Below are 15,444 nucleotides of genomic sequence, written 5' to 3'. Positions count from 1 at the left end.
ATACCGCTGAACCTGGGAGGACGCCTGGCGAACTGAATCGTGTAGCCTAGTCGGACGGTCCGGACCAGCCATCGTGATGGATTGGAAAGCGCAAGCCATGCATCCAAGTTCTGCGCAAGGGGGACCAAAGGGACAACATCGTCGGACGTACCGGCAGGTGGGGCCTCGCGGCGGGGCGGAGCTCAAGGTACCACACCATGTCATGGCCGTGGTGAGTCTAGGGACATCGAAGCACTTACCTGGCTCCTTGTGACCACTCCTGGAACAGCCTGGGATGGGGGAGGAAGAGGCCTGTCCTCGCAACCCATGGAGACTGTCACATCGGGGGCGGATGTGTGCCACAGCTGGGCACGCAGGGGCGGGGAGACCGCCGCTGGCGTGCCAATCCTGCAAGGGAAAACCCGTGGACGGAGGTCATGATGATGACTGTGCACACTGGGTATGTGACCCAGGGAAGGAGGAAATTGCAGGCTGCGGCAGAGCCGGTGCAGTCACCGCAGGGGGACGCCCTTGGCGACAAGCAGACGGGGTGCGGGATGTTGAGCCGCGCCGGAGCAGGATATGCCGGATAGCCTCCATCTGCTGCTTCACTGTCGAGAACTGCTGGGCAAAGTCCTCGACAGTGTCACCGAATAGGCCAGCCTGGGAGATGGGGGCAGCAAGGAACCATGTCTTGTCGGCCTCACCCATCTCGACCAGGTTGAGCCAAAGGTGGCGCTCCTGGACCACTAATGTGGACATCGTCCGCCCGAGAGACCGCGCCGTAACCTTCGTCGTCGGAGAGCGAGTTCGGTCGCCGAGCACAGTTCCTGCATCAGATCTGGGGCGGAACTACCCTCATGCAGTTCTTTTAGTGCCTTGGCTTGGTGGACCTGCAGGGGAGCCATGGCGTGCAGGGCAGAGGCGGCTTGTCCAGCAGCACTGTAGGCTTTGGCCGTCAGGGACGATGTGAACCTACAGGGCTTGGACGGGAGCTTTGGGCGTCCGCGCCAGGTGGCGGCGCTCTGCGGGCATAGGTGCACCGCGAGCGCCTTATCCACCGGGGGAATCGCCATATAGCTCCTGGTCACCCCGCCATCGAGGGTAGTGAGGGCGGGGGAACTGAGAAATCGGGACCGGGCAGTAAAAGGTGCCTCCCACGATTTAGTCAGCTCCTCGTGCACTTCTGGGAAGAAAGGCACTGGAGCGGGGCGTGGCTGCTTTGAGCGGCGCCGCGAGCCCAGGAACCAATCATCGAGCCACGAGGGTTCAGGGGAGAAGGGTTCTAGCCTGACGCTCGCGGCTGCCTGGGAAAGCATGTCCGTCATCTCTGCATCAGCCTGTGACTGGGCAATCGACCCCAAAGGGGGGAGCCCAGCTGAGGCTTCTGCGTCCGACTGGACAAGCCCGCTCTCCAATGCTGCGCTCGAGAGCTCATCAGCTTCGCGGGCTCCGAACAAGAGGTTGAACTCGCTGTGAGAAGAGCCGGCGGACTCATCGGGAAGCCCGATCGGGGCAGACGAGCGTGCTGGGGAATGGGAGGTCCATGGGGAGATACCCGGCAGAGGTGATCCCATTGGAGTCCCCAAATCACCCCCAGTGCTAGCCATGCTGGCCTCAAACCCGTAAGTAGAAGGACCGAGGCGGGGAGCCGCTGGGGTGGCTTGCTTTGTTACGAACCGCAGTGTTGCCATGGTCATGTTCTCGCAGTGAGAACATGAACCCTCCACGAACCATCTCCGTGTGGGTCGCACCCAGACACGAAAGATAGCGATCGTGACCGTCTGAAGTTGAGAGGTAACGACTGCAACCAGGAATAACACACAATCGGAAAGGCATCTTTAAAAAGATGCATCTTTAAAAAGACGTTCTGTGTGTGCCGCTCTTTTAGAGAAATATGCTCTTTCAGGAAAATATACTCTACTTTTTCTGCCGAAGCGCCCAGGGGCGTTCTCTGCAGTGCACCAGTGCAGAGGAGGTTGAAGCCGCTGAAATGCGGCGTCAGATCCAGCAGAGGTGAATGAACAGTCGTGAGAATTCAGCTCAATGAGCATGACCGTTTGGCTCCGAAGAGAAAATCTGAATGAGTGATTGCATACCAGCTCCTTTTATACCCGTATTTCCAGGGGAGTGGCATGCAAATACTACTCGCCAATTTTCATTGGCCTTTTATCAAAGACCAGAGGTGTTTCGGGCTCCCAAGAGTGACCCCTAGTGTCACTACATCGACACAACGTCAAGTGAGTGACAGATAGAGAACACAAAAAAGTGATTTAGTGGGAGTGTAGCTGACATCAAAGTCAGTTTAGATTTATTTATACTCAGGGTTGGGGAGTAACGGAATATATGTAACGGGATTACGTATTTAAAATACAAAATATAAGTAACTGTATTCCACTACAGTTACAATTTAAATCTTTAGTAATTAGAATACAGTTACTTTCTAAAAGTATTTTGATTACTGAAGAGATTACTTTGTATTTTATTGTCATTTGTTTCATTTAATATTTAGTCCTTTCAGATTGAAAACATTTATACATATAAATGATGCGATCCAAAGTGCATTTGAACAGCAGTGAAACACTTTCTTATGATGTGTTACATTCATACGAGCAGACAGAGAAGTAAGTTTGGAGCAGAAGAAATAGAAATAAACCTTGTGTAAATTGTCAGCTTTAAGCTAAGCTAAAATGCTATTTCTAGCCATTTTACATGCACGTTACCAGCCACGATCACATTTTTTTATCAAGAAAATTCACGGATCATAATTTCTTTTTTTCTAGTAAGACTGATATTAGGGCAAAAATCTTATTCTTGATAATCATTTTTGTATTGTTTTCCTGTAAAAATATCAAAAAATCCTTCAAACAAGATCAGTTTGATTTATCTTGTTTTAGAAACAACACAGCATAAGACATTTAGGTTTTTCAGAGAATGTATTTTTAACATGTTTATTTTGTCTTACTGTACTGGTGGAGTTTTTATAGTCAAAACAAGTGAAAAAATCTAAAATAATCCAAAGTATTTAGAATACGTTACTAACCTTGAGTAACCTAACGGAATACGTTACAAATTACATTTTACAGCATGTATTCTGTAATCTGTAGTGGAGTACATTTCAAACGTAACCCTCTCAACCCAATTTCTACTGTGAAACTATTTACTACTTGAAACTTACTGTGATTTAAAAATTATTATTAATATTAAGCATGCATTTTATTTATATTTAGTTCTCTTCCTCTCCTCCCTGGGGTTCTTCAACAACATTTAACATTATAAAACGACATTTGATTTAGATTTTGATCTTCAGCAAGGTAATATTCCAAGGTAAAGCTTCTTATTTAAAATTTTACAGTCAACATACAGTATGTTCTAAGAGTTCCACCTTGTGGTGGAATAATGTAAGGACACTGCATACTGTGTCATCTCGTGTGTGTTTGAAGAATTAGTTGGAGTTGAATAATGTTTTAAAAAAGAAAAAAACAGCGCTCAGAGCAAGATCTGCCCCTCCTATATCTGTGGTCACGAGCCGCTACTGCAAACAACAGTAGGCAAAACAAAATAAAAAAAACCTTTCAAACCTTATAAATCATCAATAAGATATTGATTGAACTGTGTCCTTTCTTAAATGACCTGTCTTGCACGTGAGAGGATTCTTGTGTTTTGCAGCTGCTGAGAAAGCCCCAATGCCATGTTCACAGTGCCACCGGTATTTTGAAATTGTTCTTTATTCCTGGTTGTAATAAAGAGTCTTCATCATATGACCTCGCACATCCATGATGTATGTGGGACAACTCGATGACATAAGACTCCGTGTCATGATACGTTGATTTAACATGTATTATTCATGAATTACAGATGGTTATGTAGGTGTTTAGGTCACCAATATATGTTTAATACATTTTATGCAAATTGTCAACTTTTCTAGCTCACCACTGGCCAAAATATAAACGCCTGTACACAAAAATGTGTGTTTAGATGCAATCACGTGCACACACGTTATGTCTTCTGTACACATTAAGTGTAAAGATCATTTTTGACTAAACAGCATGTGAGGAGCTGCACAAGCTCTGATGACGGCACAGCTTATTCACGATTGGCCAGACTCACAACGTGACAATGGTGACGTGTGTTTCATGGGCTGCTTACGCAACTGCATACTTCACATACTACTCTTACTACTTCTGCTATGTCAGTCTATGGCAGAAAAAAAGAATGGTATAGTAGTATGCCATTACCATTTATTCTGACACCTCCAGTTCAGCGAAAACTCTCACAAATCTGTGTTTTTATGATCAGGGTTGCCAACTTTGGCTTCCTGGTTGGAGTGAGATTTCGAAGACATGGGCTGATTAAACAACACATGCATTATTTGTATTTGTATGCCCACCATCTTAAATTTGTAACACCAAACATGACCTATTCAAACCCTACAATGAAACTAATTATCAGTTTTTGTGCACACATCAATTAACATGGCATTGACAATTTCAAAAGACACATACACTATGGCACAACAAAGCTTTTTCCTGTGTCAGAAATTGTCTTCAGTGGTAGTTGACCAACAATTAGCACTTTAAAGGGTTAGTTATAACGTTCTGACTGTATGAGTAAACCACTTAACTTAATTGGGACTCTGCTTCTAGTATTTGGCTTAATGATTTAAGTAATCTCTTGAAATATCTGGCAAACATGGCCAGTTGGAGATCAGACATCATGAGAACAGGAGGAAAACTTTGTCCATAAATTGTCCATATTTCATGGACGTCCAGACTTTAAACCTCTTCTTTCATGTACTTGCCCTGGTCAAGTTTACCATGGTCCTTCCATGGTTTAACAGTGGCATTTAAAGGGTTAGTTCACCCCAAAATTTTAATTCTCATCATTTACTCACCCTCATGCCATTCCAAATGTGTATGGCTTTCTTTCTTCTGCTGAACACAAACAAAGATTTTTAGAAGAATTTCTAAGCTCAGTAGGTCCATACAATTCAAGTGAATGGGTGCCAGATTTTGAAGCTCCTAAATCCACATTAGGGCAACATAAAAGTACTCCAGACAACTCTGGTGGTTAAATCCAAATCTTCTGAAGTGATATGATAGGTGTGGGTGAGAAACAGATCAATATTTAAGTCCTTTTTTACTATAAATTCTCCTCCCTGCTCAGTTAATCTCCACTTTCACATTCTCCTTCTTCTGTTTTTGGTGATTCACAATCTTCATGCATATCGCCCCTTACTGGGCAGGAAGAATTTATGATAAAAAATTACTTAAATATTGATCTGTTTCTCACCCACATCTATCATATCATGTCTGAACACATGGATTTAACCACTGGAGTCATATGAATTACTTTATGCTTCCTTTATGTGGATTTTGGAGCTTCAAAATCGTGGCACCCATTCACTTGCATTGTGAGGACCTACAGAGCTGAAAGATTCTTCAAAAAATATTAATTTGTGTTCTGAGGAAGAAAGAAAGTCATACACATCTGGGATGCCAGGAGGGTGAGTAAATAATGAGAGAATTTTCATTTTTGGGTGAACTATCCCTTTAAGGCCATCCTCATTAATATGGTTAGGCCAGCTAGTCAATCTAAAAAATAAACTAGTATTTGTTATAAGAACATCAATAGTCTAGACAGTTAAACAGAGTTGTAATTAAACACATTTAACTACACATTTCAAAGTTGTAAAAAGTCTTATATTGCCCTTTATAGATTTCATATGAAACTATAGCCTAACATTTCTGTTACAAGTTATTGTTACTACAGTGAAAACATGATGCATTTTAGTAAGCCTTCTAATTAATGTTGATGCAAGGCACATTGTTGTGTCCTTTTTCAACGTCAGTAGGCATTCTGATAATAATGAAAAGGCAGCTGTCTAGCCATTTGAAAGTTTTTACTTCCTCCATAGCGCTTTAAAATAGAATATTCTCTGTAGGTTTCAAATTGATCACATCTGCTCTGTAATATCCAGCAAAGATGACTCGCTAAACAGATGCACGCTATCCTGCACACTGTGTGCGATGCGCTGCTCCGCGTGGCACTCACATGAAACAAGATGCACGTTTCAGTTAAAGGGCCGAATGCGAAATTAATGTAGCTGGGAGGTCCGTGTACATTTTGACCATTAAAAAAAAAAATTGTGGGGGGGGGGGTTATTGTTAAAAAAAAATGTTTAAGGATTGAATATGTGATTCACACACGTGGGCGGCACTGAAACGGCCCTTTCATCTGATTGGTCAACTTGCCCCATCTTTTGTACTGCTTTAAACCAGAAGCAAAAATCAGCCAGAATAAGAGTACCACTCTACAAATAAATTTTTCTCGATTTTAATTAAATATTATTCCGAACCACCACTCACTGTAACCTATTCATGTAATATGTACTATGTACGTGAGAGATCGCAAGCCACATCTCTAGGCTACATGCTGACTGGGAATTGGTCTATTAAATATTATTTTTATATTTAATAACATTGTTTGATTTTCCATTGTCCCATTCATAAATATAATTTAAAAAAAGAGTTCAGTCGCTTTGGATATAAGCATGTGCTAAATTAATGATTAGGCATTAAGAACAGAAGGTGGGGTGGACATAAAATCTAACAACTATGTTACCATGTTCGTGAACTTAAATGAACACACTTGGTGTGTGTGTGAGTGAGAGAGAGAGAAATAACTGGAGAATTCATGGATTCTTTTTAATTGTTTAGTGCAAGAATAGGGGAAAATTTTGGTAGTACTGGCTGGAAGTTCTCTCCCTTGAAGCACTGGGCATTCCGATGCTGCAGTGCGCTCTCCATATATGGTGATCAGATGACCATGGCTGGGTTTCCCGAGGCAGGAAACCTCGGGAAACCCCAGTAGAACGTTAGTAGCACTTAAGTAGTACTTAATCTCTAAGGTGCGTTTCCCAAAAGCATTGTTATCTAAACGCCCTGACACACCAAGCCGACGGTCGGCCAATGTCGGCCCGTCGGGGAGCGTCTGTCGGGCTAGTTTTTGCGGGTTGTTCCACACTGGCGGCTGAAGTCGGTCCCCGTCGGCTTTTTTTCGGCCGATTGAGCATGTTGAATAGGCGGCGGAGCTCGTCGGTGTGACGGATCATTCTGATTGGCTGGTCAGCTTAGCGAACCAGTGCACGAGAAGAAAAACGAAAGTTACGAAGCAAGCAAACGACGAAGTCAAGAGGGAAAACACAGTAATAATGTTAAACGAAGAAAAACCTTTAGCTTGCCGATCTGTTGCCAAGAAACGTAGTGTAATCATCAGACGTTCCCCTACGGAGATTCAATCCCGGTAGTTCCTGTTTTGCCTCTGGATGATTGGACCGATAATTTCCTTCAGCATGTGGAACTGAACAGGAAAAAGCCAAGCGAAATTTTTAAAACGGAGGTTTCAGTTAACTCCAGCTCTCGACATAGGTTCGGGAAAGCCCCTTTAGCCTGTCTCTGGAGTATCCATGATTTCACCCATTTAGTGCGGTTTCTCCGTATTTTTCGCGTCCGCTTCCTTTCTTCTTCCACAAGCAAAAGACTAAGGGCTGACAATACCAGTGCCATTTGCAGCTTATCAGACATTTCCGATATATCACGCATCTGTCTGTGATGAGCGAGATTTGTGTAAGTAGTAAGCAAGCGCTGCTTTGTTTATGTTTTGTATCCCAGCAGTCACTAGCTCTTCCAGTTTCCTGTTTTGAATAACGAATACAAACTGCTGGTACAGAAAGTTATATCTTCTCACACAGGTGCAGAATGGACATGCTAGTTGGCCATCGGGTGTCGTCTTTGTGGTGTGTTCAAGAACAACTTTTTGACCCAGACACAGGCGACGTGAGCCGACCCCACAGTCTGCTTTAGTCGGCGCTAGTTCTTGGATGTCGGTTTGGTGTGTCACAGCCTTAAGTAATTCGTTCGTAATTTAATGAGACCTTTGAACCTATCTTAAGTCCATTAAGTGCAACTTAAACATATCTTCTGGCATCTTTGACAGTTTATGAAAAGACAATGGGACATTTAATAAATTGTATTAATATATTTTGATCATTGGAATGCCATTGTAAACTATTTCAGAGGATAAAAAAAAAAGTGTTGAAAAAATCGCTATGAAATCAATATAGGCAGTCTCCGCACGTGACTTGATAGGTCTAAATTTACAAGACACGTAATACAGTATAAAGTTATATTAGCCTTCTTTGAGAAGCATAATTGTAATGGCAATAAATATATGTTCTTATTAAACAGATTATTTAAGAAGACATACTCAGTAATGTGACTCTGCAGTTTAAAACTTAAATAAATATGCCTAAATAAACTATTAAAATATATACAATTTAAATAAGTAAAATTACTAATAGCACCCTATGAAAATACTCCACTTTAAGTAAAAGTCCTGTATTCAAAAACTCACATAAGTAAAGAATTATCAGCAAAATGTTCTTAAAGAATCAAAAGTAAAAGTTGTGTAAAAATACTCATTGTGCTGTAAAATGGTCCATGACAGTGTTACTATTATAGCCTATATGATATTTTTGGTTTAATATCACTGCTGCATAAATGTTGCATTTTACTGCTGTAGATGTTTAAGGTTGAGCTAATTTTAACTACTTTATTTACTGTTGGGTAGTTTAATCTACAGAAATGCATCATATTCTATGAGATCATCATATGTTTATGAAAAATTGTAACCCGAAAAGTAACTAGTAACTAAAGCTGTCAGACAAATGTAGTGGAGTAAAATGTACAATATTTGCCTCTGTGATATAGTGGAGGAGAATCAAATCAAATCCCTTTATTGTCACTCAACCATATACACAAGTGCAACAGTGGGTGAAAGTCTTGGGTGTAGTTCCGAGCAACACAGCAGTCATGACAGTGATGAGACATATACCAATTTACAATAAACATCAGATTTACACAACACAATGTACATATCTAATACAATATGTATAACACAATATACAATGTACAGTATACAATACACACGATATAGAATACACAGTATACAATAAAAATAGTATATATAAAATATACATTAGGTTGTATTGTGCTGTATTGGCTGTTGGTTGATAGTCAGTTGCCAGTGTGTTGTTAAGAGAGAATATAATTTATGACAGTCCAGTGTAAGATTAATAAAGTGCAGTGATGATGTATATTGATTGTGAGAGATCAAGAGTGCAAAAGTCTGATTGCTTGGGGGAAGAAGCTGTCATGAAATTGGCTGGTGCGGGTCCTGATGCTGCGATACTGCCTGCCTGATGGTAGCAGTGAGAGCAGCCCATGGCTCGGGTGGCTGGAGTCTCTGATGATCCTCCAAGCTTTTTTCACACACCACTTGATATACAGGTGCTGGTCATATAATTAGAATATCATCAAAAAGTTGATTTATTTCACTAATTCCATTCAAAAAGTGAAACTTGTATATTATATTCATTCATTACACACAGACTGATATATTTCAAATGTTTATTTCTTTTAATTTTGATGATTACAACTGACAACTAAGGAAAATCCCAAATTCAGTATCTCAGAAAATTAGAATATTACTTAAGACCAATACAAAGAAAGGATTTTTAGAAATCTTGGCCAACTGAAAAGTATGAACATGAAAAGTATGAGCATGTACAGTACTCAATACTTAGTTGGGGCTCCTTTTGCCTGAATTACTGCAGCAATGCGGCGTGGCATGGAGTCGATCAGTCTGTGGCACTGCTCAGGTGTTATGAGAGCCCAGGTTGCTCTGATAGTGGCCTTCAGCTCTTCTGCATTGTTGGGTCTGGCATATCGCATCTTCCTCTTCACAATACCCCATAGATTTTCTATGGGGTTAAGGTCAGGCGAGTTTGCTGGCCAATTAAGAACAGGGATACCATGGTCCTTAAACCAGATACTGGTTGCTTTGGCACTGTGTGCAGGTGCCAAGTCCTGTTGGAAAATGAAATCTGCATCTCCATAAAGTTGGTCAGCAGCAGGAAGCATGAAGTGCTCTAAAACTTCCTGGTATACGGCTGCGTTGACCTTGGACCTCAGAAAACACAGTGGACCAACACCAGCAGATGACATGGCACCCCAAACCATCACTGACTGTGGAAACTTTACACTGGACCTCAAGCAACGTGGATTGTGTGCCTCTCCTCTCTTCCTCCAGACTCTGGGACCCTAATTTCCAAAGGAAATGCAAAATTTACTTTCATCAGAGAACATAACTTTGGACCACTCAGCAGCAGTCCAGTCCTTTTTGTCTTTAGCCCAGGCGAGACGCTTCAGACGCTGTCTGTTGTTCAAGAGTGGCTTGACACAAGGAATGCGACAGCTGAAACCCATGTCTTGCATACGTCTGTGCGTAGTGGTTCTCCCCCACATTTTTGAATGGGTTTTGTTTCACAATCCTCTCCAGGGTGCGGTTATCCCTATTGCTTGTACACTTTTTTTCTACCACATCTTTTCCTTCCCTTCGCCTCTCTATTAATGTGCTTGGACACAGAGCTCTGTGAACAGCCAGCCTCTTTTGCAATGACCTTTTGTGTCTTTCCCTCCTTGTGCAGCGTGTCAATGGTCGTCTTTTGGACAACTGTCAAGTCAGCAGTCTTCCCCATGATTGTGTAGCGTACAGAACTAGATTGAGAGACCATTTAAAGGCCTTTGCAGGTGTTTTGAGTTAATTAGCTGATTAGAGTGTGGCACCAGGTGTCTTCAATATTGAACCTTTTCACAATATTCTAATTTTCTGAGATACTGAATTTGGGATTTTCCTTAGTTGTCAGTTATAATCATCAAAATTAAAAGAAATAAACATTTGAAATATATCAGTCTGTGTGTAATGAATGAATATAATATACAAGTTTCACTTTTTGAATGGAATTAGTGAAATAAATCAACTTTTTGATGATATTCTAATTATATGACCAGCACCTGTATATGTCCTGGAGGGAGGGAAGCTCACCACCAATGATGTGTCTGGCAATTTGCACCACACTTTGCAGGGCTTTGCGGTTGAGGGAAGTGCTGTTTGCCATACCAGGCAGTGATGCAGCCAGTCAGGATGCTCTCTACAGTGCTGGTGTAGAACCGTGTGAGGATGTGGTGGTTCATTCCAAACTTCCTCAGCCGTTTCAGGAAGAAGAGGCGCTGGTGAGCCTTCTTCACAACAGCCTCAGTGTGGACAGACCATGTGAGTTCCTCTGTGATGTGGACATGAGGAACTTGAAGCTGCTGACTCTCTCCACCGGTGCTCCATTGATGGTGATGGGGCTGTGTTCTCTGTCTTTTCTCCTGAAGTCCACCACAAGCTCCTTGGTCTTACTAACACTGAGGTAGAGGCTCTGCTCCTGACACCACCATGTCAGAGTGTGCACCTCCTCTCTGTAGGCTGTTTCATTATTGTCAGTGATCAGACTTACCACCGTCGTATCATCAGCAAACTTGATGGCATTGGAGCTATGTGTTGCCACACAGTCATGTGTGTACAGGGAATACAGGAGTGGGCTGAGAACACAACCCTGCGGGGCTCCAGTGTTTAGGGTCAGTGATGAGGAGATGTTGCTGCCCATTCTAACCACCTGGCGTCTGCTTGACAGGAAGTCCAGGATCCAGCTGCACAGCGAGCTGTTTAAGCCCGGAGTTTCACATCAAGCTTGGAGGGCACTATGGTGTTGAATGCTGAGCTATAGTCTATAAACAGCATACTCACATATGAGAATGCTGTTTTCCAGGTGGGAGAGAGCAGTGCATAGTGTAGATGCAATGGCATCATCAGTGGAGCGTTTGTTGCGGTATGCAAACTGCAGTGAGTCCAGTGAGGCAGGCAGCACAGAGCAGATGTTATCTCTGATTAGTCTCTCAAAGCATTTGCTGATGATGGGGGTCAGAGCAACAGGACGCCAGTCATTTAAGCAAGTGATTTTGGATTGCTTTGGTACAGGCACAATGGTGGACATTTTAAAGCATGTGGGGACCAGAGACAAGGAGAGAGAAAGGTTGAAAATGTCCGTAAAAACACCAGCCAGTTGGTTCGCGCACGCTCTGATAACATGGCCCGGAATGCCATCTGGACCCACGGCTTTAAGGATTTTCACTGGTAAGGGTGGTTCGTAGAAATTTTCCCATTCGTTTAAGCTGCCATTGGTCGAATAGTAGGTGCGATGGATTGTAGGTTGAATTTGGATCCCCCATACATGCTATATAAGTTATGAGTAGGCATCTTTCCCCTTACTCTTGGAAAGCAGGGCCAAGTGGTCAAAGGCACTGTATGGACACCACTAGAGGTGCTCTGGGGTTAGAACGGGCATACGGGGGATTGTCCCCAGTCTCCTAGTGTCCACTCCCCATAAGCTCCATTATAAGTGTCCACAGAGTGTCATTTTGTCCCCTTACCTACTAGTCTTCCCAATGGTCTTCATCATGTCCATGAAGTGTCTACGGTGCCCCCTTGCCACCTAAACTTCACCATAGTCTTCCTCATGTCCACAGAATGCCTATTTGTCCCCTTACCTACAAAATATCACTTTTGCTTGCCAGAGCCCCTGGGATGCCCACCGATGCCCATTGTCACCACAGTTCGTGACGGGCGGTGCCTCGGCATCCCCCAGAGCCGTTATAAGTGCGTTTTTGGTAATTTATGGCACTTAATATTTTTTGGCTGGTTTTCACTCGGTTTTGCCCCAGACCAAATGGTGGGTGCCTGCTGTGCCCACCCAGTGCCCTTTAAACCCATTTCATTGACTTTTGACCAAAACGGCACCGAAAAGTCCACTCCCCTTAGTATGTTGTCGAGGGGCTCTCGAGGTGTCACCGTGTCAAATTTGGGGTCTGTATAACCCCCTGGACGCGATCCCAGGGTACATCCCACGTGCAATCTATTTTTAATTCAAATAGGCTTTCTGTGGACAGAGTGGTTTTGTTTTCAAATTATGCACTTTATTGAACTGCAAGTTTTATAAATACCACTATTTGACTGTTCTGGGTGTAAAACAAGTGGTTTAGTTGAGAAAAGTCAGCTAGTTAGCTCAGAAGAGGGCACTTCCTGTGTTTTTGCCATAAGTGCCCACCTGCAACTTAATTGACAAGCTCCACATAGGCTGTCCATGGACAGATGTTTTTATACAAATATAAATGTTTATGAATTGTAAATTGCATAATTTGTGTGTTCAATGGGAAGACCTGAGCGCCTTGCATGTGGTGTAATCCCAAAACTCATCCAAATAACTATAAATTATCTGAATGTACTGGTGCATTTAGGCCTCTCAGGCAGTCTGTCTCATAGGCTTCTATGACAGGCAGAGAGATTTATTGAAAATAATGAAAAATACTTTATTACATCCTAGGCCTTAGTCCTCTCAATAAGGGGCACTCGACGTGTCAGCATGTGAAATTTGGGGTCCATGGGACCTCTGGGCACTCTGCCAGGGTGCATCCCATGAGCAACTTATTCCATTTCTATAGGTAATTCGTGGACACCCCTCAGAAAGCTGCAAATGACTCAAATTTGAAATCTTTAGCTTCTCAGGGGCCCCTTAGACAGTGTGCAAAGTTTGAAGTCTGAATGAGTTCATTAAGTGCTTAATTGGCTGACTTGTGCACCTAAAATGACAGTTATTTTTCCAGATTATATTTCTTGACTTTTTTTTAAGTACTTCCCAATAGGTGAGAGACACACATTTTTAATACTTTGTTTATGGGAGAGCCACGTGACGCCATGTCTCTGCGCGCTCTGCGCACTTTGCTAATTTTTTACATTATTTTCATGATATAATCCGGTGAAATTCGATACACCTGGGCAAAGAAGTCAAAATCCTCGGGCTCTGGAGACATTAAAAGACACTTACAGGTTCAAGATGAAAGCCCAGACATGCCTGTGGACCAGGGACTCGATTTGGATGGTGCGGCGGGAGAAGGAATCCAGTGTCAACTGTCCAACATGTCGGTGATGTTGACAAAGGTACTTGTGGACTTGGAGGATCTCGCTGTAATACGTCAATCGATTACGGAAATGGAAAAAGCTAGTCTCTGAGCTAGTTACAAGAGTGACAGATGTTGAAAAACGAATCAATTATTTGGAGTCATCAGAGAGGGAATTAGCCACTAATCTGCCCGCGACCAAAGTTGATTTGGAACGTGTTCTTGAACAGCTTGAAGATCTTGAGAATAGAAGCCGCAGGAATAAAGTTGGAATTGTTGGAATTTCTGAGTATGAGGAGGGCAGAGATATGGTGAAATTCCTAGATGAGCTTTTCCCAAGTCTGCTCGACATAACAGGCCACAAGCTGGAAATCGAGCGAGCTCACAGAGTCCCGGCTCGCAGACTTGCTGAGGGAGACAGGCCCCGATCGATTCTGGCCAAATTTTTTAAATCATCCGATAAAGATCTCGTGTTGCACCAGGCGAGGAGCAAAGAAAAGCTTTCTTGGAAGAATTACAATATTTTCTTGTTCCCGGACTTTGCGAGTTCGACGAGAGAAACGCGATCGGTTCAAGGAATGTAAGAAACTCTTACATCAGCGAAAGATCACTTTTGCTCAGATGTTTCCGACCAAACTGAGAATAGAAACAAAGGTCAGTTGCAAAGTATTTACATGTCCCAATCAGGCAATGTCTTTTATTGAATAAATGGGTGAGTAAACCATTGGGTGTTTCTCATGTGAGTGGGTTGATTCGCTGTACTTACTCTGGCTTTTGAGGAAGCTGGGTGTTATTTTGGTTTCTTTTTCTTTTTTCGTTGGCTCCGCCAAGCGGCTGGAGTTTATTTTGTGAATAACACTTTTCCTTAAAGAAACTTTTGCATTGACGAAAGATTACTTTTGCATTGAAGTTCCTGGCCAGTTTGAGAGTGGACACTACGGATGACTGTAAAATATCTACATGCTCACACAAAGGATGTCTTTTATAAAGTTGACGAATTGTGTAAGTCATGGTATATACTTTTATGCGGCCTCCGAGTGAATTGACTCAACCATCCGGTGAACCGCGATGCCGGTTTTGTTTCTTTTTGTATTGGTTCTGCCTAGCGGCTGGAGCTTGTTCTATTGAATAACACTCCTTTGGAACAGCTGTAGATTAATCTGCTCATTCTTCGTGCTTATTCCTCCTGCTGGCTGGAGTTTGTTTTGTTGAGTATTTTTATGGGACATTGGAATGATTACGTCATCCGCTGAACTCATAACAGCCGGCTCACTGAACATTCATTTGTCTGTCTGAGGAATCTGAACGGTTTTATATCAGCTGGAATTTGTTTTGTGGAAGATCACACCTTTGAGACAGTTCTGTGAATGAATCTACACGTTCTTTGTGTTCATTCTTCCTATTGGCTGGGGTTTATTTTACAAATTATTTTCTGTAATGTAATTTTGCCTCACAAATTGAGCAATCCGATGGCAAAGTTGTTGTGGGGGCTCGTGAGCGTTCATGGACCTTTTGAGTTTAGAGGGATTGTCGCCAGTTGGCACTTTCGTGCTCGGGGTTAATG

General features: G+C 42.8%; 1 long non-coding RNA gene across 1 annotated transcript in view; it reads left to right on the top strand.

The window, feature by feature from the left end:
- The first annotated feature begins 7,170 nt into the window (after positions 1–7,170).
- LOC127415893 (uncharacterized) overlaps positions 7,171–15,444 on the top strand; it is a 30,404-nt gene continuing 22,130 nt past the window's right edge. The window contains exons 1-2 of the long non-coding RNA XR_007893010.1: positions 7,171–7,607; positions 7,733–7,889. This is a non-coding gene — a long non-coding RNA (uncharacterized LOC127415893). The remainder of the gene's footprint in view (positions 7,608–7,732; positions 7,890–15,444) is intronic.

Source organism: Myxocyprinus asiaticus, chromosome 25 (assembly GCF_019703515.2).
Source record: "Myxocyprinus asiaticus isolate MX2 ecotype Aquarium Trade chromosome 25, UBuf_Myxa_2, whole genome shotgun sequence".
In the NCBI taxonomy this organism is placed as follows: Eukaryota; Metazoa; Chordata; class Actinopteri; order Cypriniformes; family Catostomidae; genus Myxocyprinus; species Myxocyprinus asiaticus.
The sequence above is the reverse complement of the archived record's forward strand: the minus strand, read 5'-3'. Positions and strand labels throughout refer to the sequence as shown.